Source organism: Chiroxiphia lanceolata, chromosome 4 (assembly GCF_009829145.1).
Source record: "Chiroxiphia lanceolata isolate bChiLan1 chromosome 4, bChiLan1.pri, whole genome shotgun sequence".
NCBI lineage: Eukaryota > Metazoa > Chordata > Aves > Passeriformes > Pipridae > Chiroxiphia > Chiroxiphia lanceolata.
Window position 1 is genome coordinate 35,907,632 of NC_045640.1, and position 16,039 is coordinate 35,923,670.

General features: G+C 39.7%; 1 protein-coding gene across 5 annotated transcripts in view; it reads right to left on the reverse strand.

Moving 5' to 3' along the window:
- The window catches only part of TENM3 (teneurin transmembrane protein 3), a 1,309,047-nt gene extending 1,294,366 nt beyond the window's left edge, over window positions 1-14,681 (reverse strand). For all 5 annotated transcript variants that reach the window (XM_032684675.1, XM_032684682.1, XM_032684680.1 and 2 more), the window contains exon 1: window positions 14,368-14,681. The gene's annotated coding sequence lies outside the window, so the exon portion shown is untranslated. The remainder of the gene's footprint in view (window positions 1-14,367) is intronic.
- Between the last annotated feature and the right edge of the window lie 1,358 nt (window positions 14,682-16,039).

Below are 16,039 nucleotides of genomic sequence, written 5' to 3' on the forward strand. Positions count from 1 at the left end.
TACATTTTTGGAAAACTCCCCAAGCAGTAAATTTATAGGAAACTCCCCCCACCAAAGAAATCTTTGAGAGCTAGTGGAGCCAGTGGTATCTAGCAAGGTTTTTCTTCTCTTTTTCAGTATTCATGACTTTTTAACATCACCTGCTCCCTAAGGACAGTGTGCTGCTATAGTACATCTGTATTGGCAAGTTAGGGCACACTTGTAGTACAAATTTGTCTTGAAGTTCTACAGTATTCACTCAAACTCACCACTGATGCACAAAATGAAACGTAGATTTACTGTTCTAGAACAAAAGGTAACAAGTAAAAGTGCGGTCCTTTCTTCGTTTGCCCCCAGCCTGTAATTTCCTTAAGCTCCAGTAAACTGTAGACCTCTGCACTGAGTTAAATCTCAAAATGATGACAGACATCATGCTAGATGGAACAAGTATTTGCAATATACCAATTTACACAGGTAGTTTTAGTGGCTTGCATTCAAACAGTAAAATTATATGCACAAACCAAAACTGTTGTAGATTCTGCCAGTAACTTGGAAATCCACAAAAAATGCTGTTAGGATACTCAGACAAAGTGAAAAAACAGGTTGAGGCTTAAATGCCATGTCATAATCCTGACCTAACGTATACTAACTTTTCAGAAAAAAATTTATCCATGTTTAGGAGAGTATGATTTCCAGTAACATAACTTTTGTATTTCAAGTGCAAAATGTCAATTACGTAATTGTTATCAGCAGTGACACACAGTATTTCTGTGTAGCAATATATTATTAAATTTAGGCATTTGAATGATAGACATGTAACAGATATTGTAAAATAATTGCCATATGCAAGTGAAACAACAAACTTGCTTGCTCTAGATCCTCACACCCTCAGTGTTATTCACTAAAAATACTGCCATACTATGTACAAATTTATGTCAAAGATAAACCTAATAATATAACAGTTGATTTTTTATTCACACACACTCTGGCTATTCCAAAGTAAGCACCTAAAAATATATATCAGAATTTCCCATAATTGTAGGTCTGGTACTTGGATTCTGCTCTAAAACAGACTCAGTGTTTTCCTCCCATAATATATCAAAACAGTCCCTGCTTATTAAATTTCCAAGCCAACTTGTGAAAGAGGCAGAAGTACCCTGGGACCACTTTTGAAATGCTACTGAAAAAGCCACCCTTCAGACAAAGAACAGCAGGGAGCTTTTGTCTCATTGATATCCAGGACACTTCATAGTTGATCCTTATATTGGCAATAATCAGTATCTTTTTAGTTCTTACTTACAATTTGTGAAACGTAGATATTACCTCTACTAAACTGGCTGGCACACTTCCAGTGTGCCATTTTAAGGCTCCCTGCATTGCAGGATATTTTTGCCTCCACTTAACTAAACCCTTCTGCAAAGAGTAATGTTCATGTAAGAAAAGGGCTTAATCTGAAACACTAAGAGGAAACCCTTTTTTAGACTTCTAAATTTGATTCTTTAAAATTGTTTACCACTGTCCTTATGTATACTTATTACTCTGGTTATAGGATAATGATGCCTTAGAAGTCTTTAATACCCACTCCCTACAAAAAGCAAGTCATCATTTTACTTTACACGCATTCATCCATAGTAAGGGAGATGAATTTTATGAAGACTACGCTCATTCATCTTAAAAGCATATTTCTTTACTATTATAAAGAGAAATAAACAATACTTAGCTTTTTTGTTATGGCTTATAAACTGAACCTCCTAAGTGTTTTGGTAATTAGGAAAAAATTATCTTGCTTTATATTTGAAGCTTAAGCACACACAGATGTAATAGAAAAAATGATCATATCAAAGTGGGTAAGATACTCCACTGTATGTGCCATGACTGAGAACTGACTGGAGATATATTTTCACCCCCACATATCATTTTAGAAATTCAGAAGGCATTTACTACTCGCTATGTGAGTATGGGGGACACACATTACCACCATGGAGTTTAGATTCACAGCTTCTTTTCAGTATCTTTTTAAATTACTTGTGTTTATTACTTAGAGCTCTTTGGTAGGACTGCCACTATACAGGCTCCCAATAGTCTTAATTTTCTTCCTTTTTATTAGCAGTTTGCTAAACATTATCATTTGACAATAAAACAGTACAGAAACCCTTCTATGATGTTTTTCCTGGTAAGATACAGTTGTTTGATCTACATGGTTGTTTGAACCCCAGAATTCCCTGTCAAAGTTCCCTGTCAAAGTTCTCTGCTAGCCAAAATTATAACTGTAACATTCTCTGACACATTAAATAAAAAAATACATTCTGTTGTTGTAAAGTATGTAAGAACATTGTGATAATAGAAAATGGTTTATATACGTCACTTATTTCTATAGCTATCATTCTTCAAGTACAATAGTTGACATTCACTAAGAATGCCTAAATGCCAGATCTTTTATATCCAGTTCTGACATTGAATGCCTGTGTGTCTACAACCTTAGCAATCAACAGATTTAAAACTTCACTGGGTTGAAACCTGGATTCTAGTTCCTGTTCACAGGATTTATCTGTTGACCCAATAACTATGTAATGGAAAAAAAGCAAAAGCAATTCATTGGTGCATCCAAGGCTTCCTCTCATATTCACGGCATCCCAGAGCAATGCTCTTTGGTTATTTCCCTCTCAAAATTACTTTTTGCACCATAATAAACTAACTTGCTACTTCTGTAGGACACAGTAGTTATTGACCGAAGATGGCAGACTGAGATTGGTGTTCCCACTGTCTGTGCAACTCTAAGCACTATGAGGTGCCTGCAATCACTGTTACTGTCCTTTGAAAGAGAATAAGCACCTCTCACGTAGGTGTCTACCCCTATAAAAAGAACACTAGATTTCTGGCTACTGAATGAAGAGATACTTCTAATGTACAGCCCTGAGTCAATCTTCCAAACCCTAAAGAGATGTGAGATTTCAGACAAAATACTGTACACTTGACATTTTCTATTCACCAGCTTATTGTGGCCTCTTAAGGAGCAGTTAGTCTTCTGACCATACCTCAAAAGACAGACAATTTCTCCACAAAGCACAGAGAGGTGAAGCGCTCTAACTAGGCAGACTAGATCAGACTGCTTAATTTCACTGAATTAAAATGCATGCCTGACCATACTTGGTGTACCCAGAAAAATTCAGACAATACAAAATAAAGGCAGCTATTGACAAATATACATTTATTAGGAAAGAGAATCTTCAGCTCATTTGCACACTGGCTTCGGCACAGTATCGAATAAGGAGAGCAAAGTGAGACAGAAAGCAAAGTATCTTGCAAATCAGTGTTAAAAGTGACATTATAAAGCAATTAAAGGGTACCTAGTAAACAAGAGACAAAACTATTCAGATTGTAAATCAGATTAAATTAGCTTCCCAAACCTGCATAGTAACACTTTTACCATCAATCCATTGAGAAAGTATCAATGACAGATTGAGAGGACTAAAGAGCCAGTCATTACCTGACGACGCAGATACCAAGAAATTGATGCACCATATTGCTGGATTTCAACCAAATAACTGGCCAAAGCGGGAAAATTCTTCACAATAAAGCATCTTTATATGATAATTGAGCTACAAGGTAGATATATGTCCATTACATAAAGCGATTATTGACTACCAGAAGCTTTTGATTTAGTAGAAAATTACTTTGTATAAGAGCTCTCCCGAACTCAGTGACAAAGGTTACATTTAGCTCTTTTAACTCACAGTAAAAGAGAATGAGGCTTCCACTGGCCTTTTCTATATCAAATCATCAAAAAATGGAAAGAAAATTAAGTAAGGATAAAATTCTTTCTACAGGTTTTCACATTCTGTCCAAAAATTAACTTCCCCTCCAAAAAAGAGTGCACTGGAAATAAAATTAGTTGAATCTGAAATTCCCTGACAGCACTTTTCTCACAAGCTACTTTAAAGCATGAAGATTTAATGTTGGTGAAGATGCAAAATTCACTGAAGTAATAAAAAAATGAGTACACTAATTTCTTACAAGTTAACTGTAAAAATAAATCAGAAATAAATTATTTCAAGTAAACATACAAAAAATTATATCCTTCACCCATTTAAAAGAATTATAAATTATTTGATTGAAATTTTACCAACTGCATTACAAGAAATTAAAATATGGAAGATAGATAGGAAACCAGACAGTCACATAATTGGATCTAGAAACTGTCACCTTGAAATTTTGCAAAAGTTTTGAATTTAAATCCACTTACAGAACAAAGAAATTCCACTTAAAGAACATCTTTAAATCTTTTTCTTTCTTTACATTTTAATACCTTCAAAAAAATGTGGGAAAAAAAAGTTTCCAAGATTAAAATAATGAAATTACTGGTCAAGAAGAAAACTAAAAATTTAGCTTCCGGTCCAATGCAGTTTAACAGTCAGCATTTTCATAGTGGGTTTCTGGTTCAATGCGCTAATAAAATATGTACATATAGGTAACAACTTTTTTTTTTAAAAAAGGAAATGGGCTTTTTCATTTGTTGAGTTTGATTTGGTTTAATGATAAGATACTAATAGAAGAGAAGGATTACATATCTGGAATAAATGTGGCATTTCTTTTAACTACAGCTGGTTTCATGAAGTCCTGAGAAGGAAAATGAAAAGAACAAAGCATTTGATCATTATGTCAAATGTGAAGAAAAGGGTATTTTCAACAGTTTTTTATCAGCAGTTCTAGTCAAAGTAGGTGGTGTACACACTCAACCTTCAAATCCTGTAAACCCTTGTCATCAATTAATTTCTCATTAAAACCTACTTGTGTTTAGACATTTTCACAGCAGTGACAATAAAATATTAAATATGGAGGACCTATAGCTGTAATATCTACAACATGCAGTATCTGGTAGCTTTTGTCAGAGTTCTGAGGAACAGAGAGTAAACTGCAATAGCAGTATCACAGAAAGCAAAGTACATACAATTTTTACTTTTCAGTGTCACAGTATGTTTGTACTTTCTTGTAAAAATTATTATAATGGAAAAAGACTGATTATTCATTTTGAGGAAGTACAGGCATCATACAATATATTAATTCTGCATATTACATTGCATAACCCCCCCTTTGAACAGTTAGAAGACAGTTGATAAAGAATTAGCCAGACAGGTTTGGTATTTCACTGAAGATGGCACAAAGATGAAAGCTTTTGTTTTGTAAAAATGAAGTTCATGCTAATGGTTCGAATGCCTAATTCCTGAAATACTTATGACATGTGTTTACCACCATTAACAGTATTTCTACTGTGTTTATTGAGGGCTTTTAAACAAAAAGATTTCCTACTGAGATTTAAATTTCTCTTCTGAGTCCCCTGAGTGTGCAGACTTGGCAAACTTTAAACATGTAAAGACAAAGACATTCATTCATCATCTTAGTGTGTCAGGAAAATCCAGGATAACTTCAGGAGGTTTTTTTGTTTTACTAGGAATGAAACTACTGGAGGTTCAGTGTGCAATATTGTTTTCTACAGCTTACATTTTACTGAGTATGTTTTGTCACTGTAGATACTTTATAAACATGATAGGCATTTCAAAATACCGTCATGTAATAAGTAAGGAGATCTACACTGCAGTGAAAAAACAGAAACAAGGTATTCACTGAAATGTAAATTGACATTAAACTTAGAAGTGGCCTCCCAAAAGTAAGATTGAGATGAATTACCAAGACAGTGATGAAACAGTCTTATGCCTATGTACCCAGTGTGCATCTTTTTCCTGGGTAAGCTGACAAGCTTTTCATGCAGCTAACACTTCTCTTTCACTGGCTTCAAACTGGCTTTCAGGGAAAAAAACCTGAGCAATATGCTTTTTGTGTTATTCTTAGCAAGTGTGCCTGTTGAGCACAACTCTTAAATAGATCATAATTTGTGTACTAATGAAGAAACAATTTTGGTCAATAGACTTTATTTAATCTTAAAAATACTATCTAGTTTCTGTATCTCCAAAGGATTACTCCTTCTTTGAGAAACATAAGAAAGAAGGGTTGCCACATAGGTTTCACAATGAATCTTTTTTCAGACTTACAGGTTATTCTCAAAAAGGATTGTGTGAGACTCAGATTTGTCTTCTGAAATATCAACTTAGGAGTATTTCTGTGGGGAAGTAAAGAGCAATGAGGCAGTCAGACAAAGGCTCAGAAAAGTATAGCCACTCACAAAGCTCAGGATATAGCACTCAGGGCTGACCACGTTGAATTCAATTACACGTTGTAAACGCAGATAGCTACAGTAATAGCAGAAATACAGTCACACCTGAGAAACAGAAGAGACCAAAATAGAAGACCAAGAGGGAAGACTTGCTGGCTGGGTGGAGAAAGCCATTGTAGTAAAGAAAAGGAGCAAAAGAGAATTTCTGTAGCCAAAACTTACAATAGCTAGCTGCACACTACTTACGCTATACCAAGAGTTATTAATACATAAACAGCAAATAGGATCCTCAGTGATCTAGTGAAAACCATGAAATTCCCCATAACAAATAGATGGCAGAATGGTGCATGGATGAGTGAAAGAAAAAAAAAAAGGTAATGGAAAAATTGGTAAGCTTAAAGTTTAACTACATTTTCTAAAGTTCCAAATAGTAACAAATATTGTTAGATGTTTTATTATGTGCTGCATATGTAAATACATACATCTTGACAAGACGGTGGAATTCTATGTCCATCAAAGGATAAAACAGAGTTTGTAGTCATTAAATGCACATGCCCTCTAGCATAAGAGTCCTGTCCTTCTCTCTAGCTAGGTTTCTAGCTGTTATAGAAGAACACAGCAGATAAAAGACTTCTGATTACAGAGTATAGATGATACGAGGCATGAGGTAGAAGTTCTACAACCTTTCTTCTGATGATAAAGGTGGCTAAAGCAGATCCCACCTCCATCCTTACTCTGCCATCATTTGCACCAACAAAACTATCTGGAGGCAATGAAGTAATTCCATGTGGTTTTTTTTTTCTTTTTTTGCACCACAGAATTACTCAGTTTAGATTGTATAGTGTATAGTCCTCTAATTAATTCAACTAAGAAGACTGTTACAGAGTAGAAATGAACAGCCAAAGAGTTTGAACAATTTAACTTTTCCATCAAGAAAAATATGTATAGAACCAAGGTTTCAAATGTCATGTACAGTTTTTGAAAATCAACTGCAGATATTCAGTCAGGAAATGAAAAGATTCTATGTGAAAGTTTTATAATGAAAGAAAAAAGCTTCAGAAAAAATACCGGATTTTCTTTCACTATTAAAGTTTCCCATTCTGAAGATAGAGACTTTCCTTATAACTCTTTACCATTATGACAACTAGCACCTGAAACGAAAATTGACAGAATCCTTCACAGTATTACTCTACATGACACTGGTAGCAGTGTGAAATTGAGTGTGATCACAGCAACAGTCAATTCTATTGGTTCGGGGAGTTTTCAGTTCAGGTCAATTTTATCTTCAGATCCTCATGCTCTTGAATCACAGAAGTAAAGGAAACAAAGAGAAAAAGACAGTAGAATGAAAGTCTATAAAAAGGAAACAAGTGCAGAAAATTTTAGAAATTACTAAAAGCTCTTCCTGTTCTCCAAGAATACAAGCCCATACAGCATAAGGTATACGAGTGATTCTCCCCTACCTGTCTTAAACCCAAAGAAGCCTTGTACTGTTTGAGATACATTTACTTCACGAACTCTAGAGTATATCACGAGGTCCTTCAAGAGACAAACTTCATACCCAACTTATGTCTTATTAAAAAAACACTGGGGTTTTTTTAAATTTAAAAATAAAAAAAAAAATCCAAACATTTTTTTTTTTCCCCTTGTTGACCAACTTCTTTATCCCAAGAACTTCTGACAAGGTGGTATTTTAAAGCCTTCTTTAACTGTTTTCTCTTTTCATCACTCCTTTTTTTTCTTCATGTTAAATCCAATCCTCTCTCCTCCAGTTCCTACTAAAGAATAACTATTTGTCATCCCCCTTGATTGTTGTAACAGCTGTTGCTAGTTTGCCAATCAGTCAATGCAATCTTGTCTCATTTTCTTTCTGTAGTTTTTTCCCCATTTTTTGCATTACAAATCAGAAAGCATATCTGAGCAAATACTTCCTAAGTTATAAGTATTTACTAGTGAGTCTAAGGAAAGGTGGTAAAACCTAATCCTTATTCTAGCCTTGGTATACATAATCCTAGCTATTGCTGAAGTAAGCCCTAACTAGTCAGTCTTTATTTAAGAAAAAAATAAAATCTTCATTCTAGAGCATTTTACAACAATCTACAATTCCTTTTCCCAGGGCCACATAAGCCACAGTAAATCTTTTGCAAAGTGAAGTAAAATTAATTAGTCTTGCAGCTGCAAATGAACGTATTTTACTTCCCACTGCAATGGACTATGAATACATTTGCAGTTTAGTCTGAAAGTCAACTGAAAATCCAATTAAATTAGCAGTATCTTTTAAGTGAACAGACAGTACCTTCCTACCCATGGTACCTAATTCACAGACTGTCCTGTGCCAGCACCCTAAATTAGCAGCAGATTTGCTGAAATAAAAAACTATGAATTTCTATTGGCTATCACTCTTTTCTTCAAAGCTTGATTTCCCCTTAGACCATCAGTTAGTACCTTTCGATTCTTATCTGTGTATTTTATCCCCTTCACTTAAGTTAAAAATATTTTAAAAATTACCAAAAGGTATTAAACAGACTTTGTTTCTGTTAAGATTATGCTTCATATCTCTTGTCATATCAAGTTGCAGTCCTAAAAATAGAAGCAGGCCTTGCCATCAGATTAAACATGTATGTAGAGTCTGCAGGAACAAGGCTTGAATGGACTTTATCACTCATAACATTAGATGGTTGTCACTGCATAAATCAGTGCAATTTCAGGTAATTTTGCTAACAGTTCAAATGCTTTCACCTGAAATCATACAGATAATGGTCAGTCTATCATAAAGATATGATATATGCCAAGATAATGCCTCTCAGAGTTGAGTTGGTGGTGTTTCAGTTAAAACTTCAACAAGTTTCACACCTACTATGACCTAGGGGCAGTGTCCACTGTCAATTACCACATGCTTCATTCTGCGCTCTTCCTCACCTCACTTGCTCTGAAAGTAGATAAATCCTTGCTGGATGGGTGTCTTCTCCCAGTTGTGCCCTGCTCTCTGCCTTTGGAAATAGCTGATGTTCTTTTGAACATCTCAATGTTACCCCATCCTAAGGAAGAACAGGTTTACAATAAAAAGGTAGAGACTGGTGCGGATAGAGTACTTCAGCAAGAATGTTGTCGCTATTTCTTCCGAGATTAAATCAATTTGATTTTTAATATTGCTTTTAAGATGGAATGATTCCTGAATACACAGAACTGTTAATGCATAGGTGTCAATCAGAAGGGAAGAGCAACCCGACTGCTTCCCCTTTTGCGTTCAAAACGCTTCTACAACTATTCCATATGTCCAGATCACATACAGTGAGATGGCTGCAAGTCTCCCCGCTGCTGCTTTGCACTGTCAAACAGACATGATGGCATATCCTGGAACACAGCTCAATGTTCTGGCTTTCTTTTAACCTCAGAGGAGGTAAAAGCTTCAACTGGCAAAAGTCTTGGGTATTAGTATGGACAAGGACTTGGAATAGAGAACCACCATGTGTGTGACCCTCCTGATTTTTGTAAACTGTCCCTGCATTCAACTAATTAAGGGAAAGTGATGCTGCTCTCATTAGACTGATACAAGAGAGACATGATGAACATGGGGCATTATTTAAGACTTTTGCAGAAACACTTCCTATTGAACAGACAATGTTGAAATACACTTGTTTGCTGAAAGTGTGTTTGCTTAGCCATGGAACTTTTATTCAACAGGAGACCATTACAGTGTCATAACATTCGATTCTACTTACATTACTGCTTAATTGACACTGGAACATTTAGCAGCTATTAGAAGAGACATTCTCAAGCATCCTAGATTTTAGCAGAGCACACAGGCAGACTACATTTCATGCAATACTTCAGAAATACAATTTGAATTAACAAAACTACCATAATCTTTGACTCAATTCATATTTCTAGATGAAAAGTATTTGCGGATATTCCATGCTGATCTTTCTAGATGCTACAGTAAAGAAAACACTTCCCCTGCTTTAAAAGAATCTTTGCAAATTTGGTCTTTGTAATAGATGGGGTACAAGGTACAAGGGGTACAAGGCACTAGATAAATTAAATCCCTAATGTTGTTAGTAAAGCAGACAGGTTCTCCCACTAAGATTAATTAAACAAAAGACTGTTTTTCTCACAGAAAGCATATACTTAGGCACATATTTAAATACATAACAGTGCATGTATGTGCTAAACCAAGAACAGTCTTCTCTGTCTGACAAAATATTAGTCCTCAAAAAACCCTAGTCTTACACTATCTATCCTTTAATTCCTAGATTCATAGTCCAGGATTAAAAGGTCTGTGTAAAACTTGTTTTCTTTACAGACCTGAATGACAGAACACAAATGCAGAAGAACATATCCATGACTTAACAGAGCTTCAAGTCAAGTCTTGTATGAAATTATCTTTATTGCACAAATAAAAGCGTAATTTAACACTTTAGTCATTTTGATAATTTGCAAACCATGACTCTGCTAAGCCTATAGAATGTATTAGTTTTTGTTTCAATTGTTATCTTTAATACAGTAAAACACTGTTATAATGTAAAAAAATAGATCACACCCACACCAACATATTTTAAAAAAACCCAAAATCCAGAAGTGTTGTCTCCCAAAACTCTTATTCCAGCATTTATCAAAGATAATAATTATTATTAACTACACTATAAATATTCTCATATATTAAATTTCATAGCCTGTTCACCTCAATGCATTAATAAATGTTTTGCTTCTGTTTCTTAAATATCCGTTTTACCTGGCATGAGTTGTAATGTAGGCTGTAGCTTCAAAGTCAACCACAGGGTATTTTACTGTTATGACTTTACTATTATGACAAAAACATGTGCCTAGAATTTGACATTTCCTCATTTAACAAGCAAAGTGAGTATGGTAATTATACAGGATTTAAGAACCTCTTTCCTTTCCCCTCAGTATTAAAATTGCATTTTCTAAGATTAAAGTTATTGAGTTTTCCATATTGACCTGTCAGTTTAGTAAATACAGCATTTCTAGAGACTGCGTGAAAAACACTGATATGTATTTTTTGGAAGTGCCAGAAGAGCAGAAAGGTACTTTCAACCTAGCAAGGACAGTAAGTTTAATGAGAGTATAACAAATGTCAGCGTGAAAGAAAGACTTCAAGTGCTACAAATTGGAAGCAATACAGAAGAATACGCTTAATAATGCTGGGGAACTTCCTTGCATAGATTTACCGATAGAGAACTAGGAAAGACCAGGGGAAAAGTATCTAGATGTTATAGAAGAAAGGCATCTGTGTTTCATTAGAAGGATTAATTCTCTTGTAAAACTTGTGCCAGTATCATTTTAATACAATAATTTCCACAATACAATGTGGAAAATATACAAATACAACCTTCCCCAGCCAGCTTTATACCATCCAGTATGTCATGGAAAACATTTTTAATATTCCTTCTATTTCAGAGTTGGGGGTTTTTTTCCTCCCCAAAAATGCCACAACCCTCTACAGCATTTTCTCACAGTCCATGTTTTATTAAAGACACACAACAAATCCAGATGTCAAGACATCAGTGTTTTGTAAACCTCTGATAATACATTCAGCTACCTATTAATCAGCTGTGTGGAAAGTCATACTTTTGTTCTGGAGGAAGTGCAGTGTTAACATTAAATACCATTTAATGCTAACATTTTTACAGAAACTGAGGAAAAATCCAAAAGTTCTATTATTCTGAATTTTTAGAAACCCTCACTTGGACAGCATAGAATGGAATTCACTTCAGAAATCAGCAGCAATGCTCATAAGAAATATTTGAATACTTTGGCATGCAAGGATAAAGGAAATGTCTGACAAATGTATCTATAATAGTGAAAAGAGCAAAGTTGGGATACAACAAAAAAGGATTTCCTAAGGACAACTATAGCATCCAATACAAGAAGAAAATAGACTAGTTCCACAGTTGCGAATATAACTTTTGTGAAGCTCACCATTTTCACCAACCTGGGAGACACACACTCCAAGCCCTTTCAGTATTTAGACCAGCACTTCATTTATCCCTCGAAGGAGCACAAAACTATGTTGGTAACAAAACTTAAGATTGCATAAAGCATAGGTATATAAAAGCCCATACATTCTTTACAGTTTTAATTATATGTTATTCTATGCAGTAGTTCTTAAAATAGAATATTCTATTTAATTTGTGAAGGTAATCTCTTATTTAATTCAATTTCTGGCATTTTCCGTAAGTATGTCTTTGATTAAGATAGTGGGAAACATTTTATCTCTGGAAAAATATATCACAAGCAGAAGATTACATTGTGTAGCCTCTTGTTATGCCAACTTTATTACACTAAGAAAACTTTTACAACAAAATACAAGTTTATGTAGTTACTGCATTAGTTTCTCATAGAACATTTTCAAGTTAGGTAAGAACCAAGAATTTTGAAAATAAAGTTTAACTCTGCAGAAGCTGATTTATTTATCATTTTGTTACTGAAGTACACTGTTTACACTAGAAAGTTATTACTACAAAAAAAAAACCAACTACCTTAGCTGTTTAGTTATTGAAGGATGACAAGAGGAGTGTAGTTACACCGCCTGATATCCTGTCTCCACAATATTAAACAGTAAATATTTTCAGTCAGTTTAAGTGGCATAAAGAGACATTAAATTCAAATATTAGGTGGTTAGTAGCATAAAACTCAAGTTCAATTATCAATTCAGTCAAATAATGTCAGTAGAAGACGGAAGAACATTTCACTGGACAATATGCAAAATATTGTCTCCTCTTCACTTTGGTTTCACACAAATTTCTGCAGCATTTAGCTATATTTACCTATCAAAGGAAAATTGAGGAAAATACAATCTTCCCTTAACCAGTGCTCTAAAACTGGGCAAAGGCTGTCCCAGTGCTGCTGCCCAACTAACAACTCAAACCACAGCCCTTTCAGAAGTGTTACCATCATTGTAATGTAATTATTAAATATTCTAACACTCTATTCAATTCCCTGGAAGAGTGGAGCTTACTATTTTAAGAAAGCCTGCCTATTTAAATGTCATTAACTACCCAATTAGTGCAGTCTGCTCTTTGCTAGCTGCTGAGTATTGGGATAATCTTTTAATTGTTAACCACTATTGAATAATTTTAGCAATTACGCTTTTATACATTCTGTGCTAATTAAGACAGACTACGCCTAGAATCTCATCATTTCCAGCACACAGTGACAAACAGAAAGACGATCAATGGTCGATAAAATACGCGTGTGACCAGTGGTAACGTTAACGACGTAGGACCCCGTTTCCAGCTGTAGCCGCCGCAGGAAGGTGCGCACCGCCCGGCGCACTCCGTGCACTGCCCGCCGCATCCACCCATCCCGGACCCATTCTGGCCGCCGAGGTGCGGGCTCGGGGGCACCGGGCCACTTCGCACCGCGCCTACGGAGCTCTGCTCGCAACGCTGCTTAAGCCGAAATAAATCACCGCCGCCGCTCCCCACGGCTCCACCTGCCGGGCGCCCGCGCCCCGCAGCGCCCCGCTCGCTTCCTCCTTCCCCGGGGGCGCCGCCACCGCGGGGCGGTCAAAGCCGCCCGGCGCCCCAGCGCGCACCTTCCGCGCAACGAAGGGAAAGCGCCATATCCGTCCCTCCTCCGGATCAGCAAGTTTCTCTCCCTCCTAGGAGGAGAAGTGCCTCTGGGGGCTGCTGCCGGGCTGTCGCAAGCCGCCGCCGGGCACAGGCTCCCCGCAAGGCAAACCCTTGGAGGACCTGGAAACAAAGCGAAATTACCTAAAAGGGCACAGGTCTACGCGGTGCCGCCAGTCGCCCTACGCCGGCGGGCGAGGCGCCCATCCACTTTGCCTCCGCAGGACGGTGCCTGTTGCACGGGCCCCGCGTGTTCCCTGCAGGGCAAAAAGAACTTCGCTCCGCCGGGCGGCCGCACCGCCCCCGCTCCGCGAACTCGCGTGGGGGCTCCGGCCGGCGGCCCCGAGCGGCGGCAGAGACCCGCGGCTCGGACAAGACCCCTCTCCTGCCAAGGGCTGAGCTGCGCTCCGCAGAGTGGGACCCCCCTTCTCCCCCTCCCCGACTTCCCTCTGCGCAAAACCAATTAACCCCGAGCGGTCGCCCTCCTGCAAAAGACGAGACAGGGAGTGCGGGAGCCGACAGGAGGCAAAGTTTGATGAATGAGCGGCTCCTGCGGTGACAGGTGACTACGGAGCGGAGGCATCCTCCGCGCCCGGCCGGGCAGAAGTGCGGGAAAGAAGCACTCACCTGTCCGTTGTCCCTCCGGCAGCCGTGGAGGGGAAGGCGAGAGACACAGCCCCGCGCTCCTTTTCCCGTCCGTCGGCCCCAGCGGCGGGCAGGATGCCGGGCTGAGGGCCCGCAGAGCGGCGGGGCCGACCCGGGCTGGCACCCGTCAGCGGAGCAGGTGAAGCCGGGAGGTCGCCGCCGCCGGAAAGCAACACGTTTGGCTCTGAACTTTGCAGCTCCAGTCACAAACAAACAAATACAGCCCAGGAAGGACCTCTCCCATCAGATCCCAGACTGCTCGGCAGCCGCTGCCTCTCTTATTGGTGCGGAGGTTATTTATTTATTTGATTTCTCCCTCCCCCCCCCCCCTCCCTCCCCGTCCACACACCCCCTTTCCCTTCCACTTCCCCTTCCCTCCCCCCGCCCCGGCCTTCCCTCCCCTCCCGCACGCCGCCCAGACAGCCGCGGTCCCTGCGCGCCGCACAGCGCAGCAGCAGCTCCTCTGCGGCCGCCGGCAGCGCCGGGTGCCGGGCGAGGGGCGGGCGCGCTGCGGGGAGGCGGGAGCGGAGGCGGGCGGGAGCGGGGCAGCCGCCGCACCACTGCCGGGCGATAACGGAGAGCGGGAGGGAGCTGCTCCCGCACGCCCCGTCCTCCGCAACGGAGAGCGGAGGCGAGAGGGTGATCCCCGCCTTGCCGCCGGTCACCGCAGGGACAGGGCGGCCGAGCAGGGGGGTGATTGGTGACCGGAGCCGGGAAGGAGGGTGGCCGGCGCGTACCGGGCGGCTGCCGCCAGGAGCCCGGGGTGCCCCGCGGCGTTGTTTTGCGGCCCTCGCCCATGGGGATCCCCGGCGGCCGCGGAGCGGCGGGAGCGGGTTCAGCGCGGTGCGGGAGCGGCAGCGCCGGGCGGGAGCGAGGGCACGGGAGGGGATGCCGCGCTCGCGGTGTGCGCGTACGGGAAGGCTCGAGTGTACGTGTAAATGTTTCTCTGTGTGTTCACGTACGTGTGCCTCAGGTAACGTTGCACGGAGCTTGCTTTCAAGGAGACCCCAGGCTCTGTAGCCGCAGTGTACTTGGTGCGCATCGCTTTTACATTTTGCTGTAGCTTATGCGTGATCAGTGCAGAGCAAGCTTTATTTCACCTCTGTCTTATCGGATGCTGAACCTTTGCTGATTTTTGTTGCGTTTTTCCTCCCCCGTCCCCTAAATCCACATGCAACTCGAGCAGCACGGTAGGTCTCACCTGTCCATTCCTGAGGGCCAAGTACACCACTACGATTATGGTAGGGAAAGGAAACATTAGTTAAAAGCTGCGGAGGTATGACTGCATGAAGGATTCCCTTCACTGCACCTGCAGTCTCCGTCCTAGTTCGGCTTCTCCTTGCAGCTGGCAATGGAAAAGAATGTTTCTGTCCCACAGTGGCTGTTTTTGTAACGCTATACACACACGTGACAGACACAATATTGACATTCTTGTCTTCTCTCCCATCTCTCTCCCTTTAGAAATTAGAGTTCAAATTAGGTATCCCAGTGGTAGAAGACAGAAGTTTAAAATCTGTGAAGTTGGTACAAACTCTGCCAAATGTTTGGGGGGGGGGGGCAGTGTGCGTTATTTGGTTGGTTGGTTTTTGCTGGATAAAATTTCCACCCTGCTCCTCTGGCAGTAAACAGACATTCTGGATGTTCTTTTTTACTT